A 7,481-nucleotide genomic window follows, 5' to 3' on the forward strand; every position below is an offset into this window, starting at 1 on the left:
TGTCTGTCTGTCTGTCTGTCTGTCTGTCTGTCTGTCTGTCTGTCCGTTCTCTTTTTCTAACTTCTCTCTCTCTCTCTCTCTCTCTCTGACTCTCTCCATCTCTCCTCATTTCTCTCTCTCTCCTTTCTATTTTTTTCTCTCTCTCCATCTCCCTCCCTCTCTCTACCCTCTCTTTCTCTCTCTACCCCCTCTTTCTCTCTCTCCATCTCCCTCCCTCTCTCTACCCCCTCTTTCTCTCTCCTCTCTGCTGTCCTGTCAAATCATTCAATAGCGTGTGTTTTCCCAGTGACACTGTAAATACCTTGAGACCTGACTAATTCCAAAACAAATATCCTCAACAGCATTTATTCAAAGGTACTGACAACCTTCCATACAGTACACCTGCTACAATGACCATATTTTCATTACATTAGGGGAAATATAGAATATATTTATTGTACTAACATGCTCCCCAGGTTGCAATAGTGAATCTTTTGGCTCTGCCTCTCTAAAACTATACTGCCATATTAGTGCACTATGGGTAGGTAAAAAGTGCCACTTGGGACGCATACTATCATGTATAAACATAGGACAGTCAGTTCTGTTGCAGTTGCATCCTCATCACTTTGCTGCTGATCGGTTCTCCATCTTTCATAACAACTCATATTTTAAATGATGCCCCTGTCACACGGCACCTCCTATGAGATAAATATTCTGTTCCATTTTCATACACAGCGGCGTCTCCTTAGTTTTCGACGGTTGCTGGGCCACCGGAGTGAAAGCCTCATGTTGATCAGGCAGTAATGTATTGGAGCAGTGGGCTGTGTGAAGCATCACTGAGGATCACACACACATGCATGCACATGCGCACACACACATAGGTGCACACACACACACACACACACACACACACACACACACACACACACACACACACGCACTGTGGAAGGAAGATCAAGGTGCTATAATGTAATAGAGTAGAGATCTGCTTTTCAACTTTGTAGTGCGGTGTCGTCCACATCACGGGGCTGTGGTCGGGGTAATGACGGTGTGATGGCTATTTCTGTGACATCTGACCGGGGATTAGACAGCAGGCCACGGAGCCTGGTTCCTATGGAGCAGCTGGAAGTACCAGAGAGAAATAATAAACACGGCTAGCCTAACCAGCCTCATCAGGAGACAAAACTAAGACTGCAGTCTGAAACCAACAAACCTGGTGGCACTGAAACGTATTTTGGTAAACGGCTGAGGGATGCAGAAATGTAAGAAATGTAACCCCTCTCAAGTTTCTAGACAGAGCTATGGATGCTAGGACTGACAGTCATCGGATCAAAATGATTGTCTTAAGCATGTTTTAAAGCTGTACAGTGTTGTACAAAATAAGCTTTTATTTTGAGCTCTGATGTGGTAAAACAGTTGAACGAAGCTCATGAGGCATGTATAGTTTAGCCAATATTCTTCAACAATCAACCTCTATATATCATTCATATTGTCACGCCCTGACCTTAGTTATCTTTGTTTTCTTTATTATTTTTGGTTAGGTCAGGGTGTGATGAGGGTGGTATGTGTGTTTTTGTCTTGTCTAGGGTTTTTTGTATATCTATGAGGTTTTCATATGTCTAGGTATATGTAGGTCTATGGTGGCCTGAATTGGTTCCCAATCAGAGACAGCTGTTTATCATTATCTCTGATTGGGGATCCTATTTAGGTTGACATTTTACATTTTGGTTTTTGTGGGTTATTGTCTTTGTGTAGTTGCATGTCAGCACTCGGTTTATCATAGCTTCGCATTTGTGTTGTTGTTTTGTTTGTTTAAGTGTTCTTCGCTTATTAAAGAAGAATGTATTCTTAACACGCTGCGCCTTGGTCTCATCATTACGACGACCGTGACAGAATAACCCACCAAACAAGGACCAAGCAGCGTGAAAAGGAGGAACAGAGCTTAATGGGGAAATGGACCTGGGAGGAGATATTAGATGGAGCAGCAGGACCCTGGACACAGCCGGGAGAGTATCGCCGTCCTAAGGAGGAGTTAGAGGCAGCGAAAGCGGAACGGCGATACTACGAGGAGAAATACCGGAGAATAGAGGAACAGCGACGATATGAAGGTATACGGCGAGCACGGAAGCCCGAGAGGCAGCCCCAATAATTGTTTTGAGGGGGGCACACGAGGAGATTGCGTGAGTCAGGTCAGAGACCTGAGCCTACTCCTCATGCTTACCGTGGGGAGCGTGTAACTGGTCAGGCACGTGTTATGCAGTATTCTAGCCCGATGCGCTCTATTCCAGCTCTTCGCATTGGCCGGGCTAGAATGGGCATCCAGCCAGGAAGGAGGGTGCCGGCTCAGCGCTCCTGGTCTCCAGTATACCTCCTTGGACCAGGATATCCTCAGCTCTACACTCCAGACCTCCAGTACGCCTCCACATTCCAGTACGTCCTGTTCCTCCTTCCTGCACTCGCCCTGAGGTGCGTGTCCCCAGCCCGGTACCACCAGTGCCGGCACCACGCACCAGGCCTACAGTGCGCCTCGGCAGTCCAGAGCGTCCGGCAACAGTACCCAGTCCCGAGCGTCTGGCGACAGTCCACAGTCCAGAACCTCCAACGATGGGCCACAGTCCAGGGCCTCCAAAGACGGTCCCCAGTCCGGGGTCTCCAGCGACGGTCCCCAGTCCAGAACATCCGCCGATGATCCACGCAGTGAGGGTCCCCAGCCCGGGGCCTACGGCGAGGATCCGCAGTCCAGAACCAGAGCCGCCACCGGGGTTAGATACCCACCCAGACCCTCCCATATAGGTTTAGGTTTGGGGCCGGGAGTCCGCACCTTGGGGGGGGGGGGTACATTTAAAAGTTTTAAATGGATGTACTAATTGCAAACTGTAGCTTTAATAAGTGTATGACAGGTTGCTTGGTAGAGAGAGTCATAACAGTGCGGAAATAGCATGGAGCAGACCAGCCCTGATTTCAGACTGGGCAGTAAAACGAGATGGGGGCTACTTTCCAAATGGTATCGTATTCCCTTTATAGTGAAAAGGGGGCCATTTGGGAGGCAACTGGAGTCTGTCTTGTGTACATATCACTGTCCTCATAACAAACCCACAAACAGAGTGTTGCTTTGAGTCATATCATATTTATATTTGAGAGGGGTATGAGCAGATAATAGAACAAAGGATTGTTGTGATCATCATCACATATTGGAAACCTGTGCTTGGCAGAACTATACAGAGACATGCAGCCTTTCTCTGTCAACTGGGTTTACTGTGAAACAGAGCAGGCACTGTTGGAGCAGTGTATCTAGCGCTGTCTGTGTCCCAAATGGCACCGTATTCCCTATTTGGTGCACTACTCTTGACCAGGGCCCAAAGTAGTGTGTTATATAGGTTTTAGGATGCCAGTTGGGACACAACCAGTGCTCACAGTACACAATGGAATATATTAAATTGTGTTCAGTAGGAAAAAAATCTAAATACAAACATTTTATGAAAATGAACCGGCTAACAAATACTGACTGTATTAGAGCAAACCGTGTGTGAAAAGACCCAATTATAATGTATTTTTAAATCTGTTTGTTGTTGGGTTGTTTGACATTATATCCTGCTATATATAAACAATTCTGTGTTTTGGGGTAGTACCAAACATGACTATAAAACAGGTCTTTCAGCACATTCCAGATTTAGAAACATTTTCAGTGGCCGCGTCCCACAATGCACCCTATTCCCTATGTAGTGCCCTACTTTTGACCAAAGCCAAGGAATCAACGGTAGTGTGCAAAATAGGGAATAGGGTGTCATTTGGGACGTTTGGATTCGGGTCTACATGAACATAACACATGGCACTCTCTGGTTCTCCATCAAAACTACAACCAGAGAAGGTTGTTGACTATCTCTGCTATAACCCCCATACACCTGGCTGTACACAAACAGACATATATTTACACAATCCACAAACAATACACAAACGTCACTCCATGTTTCCTGTGGTTAACTATAGCAAGTTCATTGGTCCATGGAGTTGGTGGGTCAGCCAGTCTATCCATGTTGGGGATTTGTTTCTCATTGTTTCTCAGGTTCATTAAACTGGCCTATAAACACTATGGCTGCACATGCACACACACTAGTCAGAACACACTCATAAACCCAACGCTTTCAGTGGCTGTGTCCAAAATGGGACTCCATTCTGTATATATGTAGTGCACTACTTTTGGCCAGGACTCATAGGGTGCCACTTGGAACACAGACACTGAAAGCTGTGGGTTTATGAGTGTGTTCTGATTAGTCGCCCCTCTCATCTCCTCCAGTCCAGTGACTAGCTACAGCACTATATTACGGTGAGAAGTTGAGAAGTCCCAGTCCAGGTTTGGAGAATTTAGTTCCTGATCCCACTGATGTTGAGGGCCCCCGTCCTCTCTATTGGGGTACCGTGGTGTGTGTGTGGGATTTTGTTTGACGAAACATGAAGCAGAAGCAGGGGGTGGACGGTTGGTTCCCCCTAGAATACTGTTGGTTATGAGGTAACCTGAGCCTGGGTCTGTTATTGTTCTCTTAATAGCTGTGAGAACCATGTGTGTTCTGTGTCTCAAATAACACTATATTCACTAGGTAAAAGTAGTGTACTAGGGTGACATTTGGGACGTACACTCAGACGTAGTGGTGTGGCAGGTTGTGTGGATAAATACTTTCATCTCTGTGTTGTGGTGTGACATATAAACACGTCACAGACACGGCGGGGCTATAGGATAGAAATCAGATCTGTAATAGAGGAAAATTAAGCACAGCACGTTTGTGATGTAAACTTCCAGAGCAGGTACATTTGGCATGATCCGTGGACTTCTGTGTGTGATGTGTGTGTGGGTGCGTGCCTGCCTGCGTGCCTGCATGTGTGTGTGCATGTGTGCCTGCTTGCTTGCTTTGCGTATGAGTGTGTAGGGTTTGAGAGTGGGGTAATAGGGGAAAGGAGGGCACAGACAGAAACAGAGTTCACAGGTGGTTTCCATTAGGCTGTGTATCATTCCTGTCTCTCCATCATCTTCTGGTTCATCATCTTCAGGAAGAAGTGTTTTTAAAGTCTCTGTTTAGTCTCTGTTTAGGGTTTCTGGATCCTAACTCTGGAAAATACAACAATAAATCTAATTTTTGTGAACAGAATGCTACTAAACTCATGCTGAAAAGTTGGAGACTGAGGATGTATAGCACTGAGGAGCGTGCTATACATACAAACGCTGTGCAAACAGTAAAACAATGGAACACCTCAACTCCACCCACTCAAAACACCCATCCCTTTAAGAACAAACAAATACTTGGAGGATTTCTTTAGAGACGACTACACCATTTGGTTTTGTTTGGCTATTTCTGAGAAGTCTGATCTCTTACTAACAGTGGCCTCAAGTCTATTCTTCTTCTTCTCCTCCTTTAGAGCTAGAGGCCCTTCTCCTACCCTGAAGAGTGGTTAACCTCAGAGAGGATAAAAAGACCAGCAGTCCATCATCATATGAGTCATAGGTTAAGTCCAAAATAGTACCTTATCAAAAGTACATATCTATATATACTATATAGGGAACAGGGTTCAGGGTGCCATTTGGGACGCATCCATAATGTTTGTCTGAGTCTGCCCTGGGCAAACTAAATATGTCTCTTCAGCCCACTGTAGCAGAGGAGGACATGAAATGATGTCTGTCTCTCCTTTCTGTCTGTCTGTCTGTCTGTCTGTCTGTCTGTCTGTCTGTCTGTCTGTCTGTCTGTCTGTCTGTCTGTCTGTCTGTCTGTCTGTCTGTCTGTCTGTCTGTCTGTCTGTCTGTCTGTCTGTCTGTCTGTCTGTCTGTCTGTCTGTCTGTCTTTCTGTCTGTCTGTCTGTCTGTCTGTCTGTCTGTCTGTCTGTCTGTCTGTCTGTCTGTCTGTCTGTCTGTCTGTCTGTCTGTCTGTCTGTCTGTCTGTCTGTCTGTCTGTCTGTCTGTCTGTCTGTCTGTCTGTCTGTCTGTCTGTCTCTTCTTTCTACCGTGGTTCACAGAGACACACCCTCTTTGGAGCCACAGCTCTGTGATGTCAGCTATCCAACTAACTCATTGCTTGTATTATCTGCTATTATGGGATGGAGAAAAAAGGGAGATTATTGGTTCCTCGCAGTGAGCCAAGTCACGGTTGACTTACAGTTATGGAGATATGGTGATCACACACACACACACACACGCACACACACACACACACACACGCACACACACACACACACACACACACACAAAGAGTATAGACTGCAGTATCAAAATACATGCATCAAACACCCTCTCCCTGTTTATACAAGACATAAAGTGCTATATAAATAAACACTGTGTCAGCTGCTGTGTTCTGCCCTTTATTCTGCTTCCCTCCGGACATACAGTGTTCCCCATTTCCCCTGGCAAAGTTTGATCTTTATCCTACTCCCTCATTTACCTGTTAATGATAGTGTGTGCAATGTGTTAAATTCCTTCTCTGGATCAGTGACACCTACCACCATAGAATGTAATGTATTGGCTATGTACTACTGGACCGTGCTATTATTCTCAGAAACTATTAGAAGTTAACTTACAATGACAAAAAACAAGCTCTATCTCCTGTCCTTGTTTTGTACCTCTGTCTATGTCTCTTCCCCAGGTAGTGTCATGATGGTGTCTGCGACCCTGGGCTGCTACCATCCGTATCCACGGGAGACTGCAGGTGGCTGAAGGCCAGGCGGAGCCAGAAAATTGCCTTGGGTCTTTGTGCCAACCCCCTCCTCCCCATCCCCCAAACACACACCCTCCTCCAGTCTTCCAAAATGGCACCGCATTCCCTATATACAGTGCCTTGCGAAAGTATTCGGCCCCCTTGAACTTTGCGACCTTTTGCCACATTTCAGGCTTCAAACATAAAGATATAAAACTGTATTTTTTTGTGAAGAATCAACAACAAGTGGGACACAATCATGAAGTGGAACGACATTTATTGGATATTTCAAACTTTTTTAACAAATCAAAAACTGAAAAATTGGGCGTGCAAAATTATTCAGCCCCCTTAAGTTAATTCTTTGTAGCGACACCTTTTGCTGCGATTACAGCTGTAAGTCGCTTGGGGTATGTCTCTATCAGTTTTGCACATCGAGAGACTGACATTTTTTCCCATTCCTCCTTGCAAAACAGCTCGAGCTCAGTGAGGTTGGATGGAGAGCATTTGTGAACAGCAGTTTTCAGTTCTTTCCACAGATTCTCGATTGGATTCAGGTCTGGACTTTGACTTGGCCATTCTAACACCTGGATATGTTTATTTTTGAACAATTCCATTGTAGATTTTGCTTTATGTTTTGGATCATTGTCTTGTTGGAAGATAAATCTCCGTCCCAGTCTCAGGTCTTTTGCAGACTCCATCAGGTTTTCTTCCAGAACGGTCCTGTATTTGGCTCCATCCATCTTCCCATCAATTTTAACCATCTTCCCTGTCCCTGCTGAAGAAAAGCAGGCCCAAACCATGATGCTGCCACCACCATGTTTGACAGTG

Source organism: Oncorhynchus tshawytscha, linkage group LG14 (assembly GCF_018296145.1).
Source record: "Oncorhynchus tshawytscha isolate Ot180627B linkage group LG14, Otsh_v2.0, whole genome shotgun sequence".
Taxonomy (NCBI): Eukaryota; Metazoa; Chordata; class Actinopteri; order Salmoniformes; family Salmonidae; genus Oncorhynchus; species Oncorhynchus tshawytscha.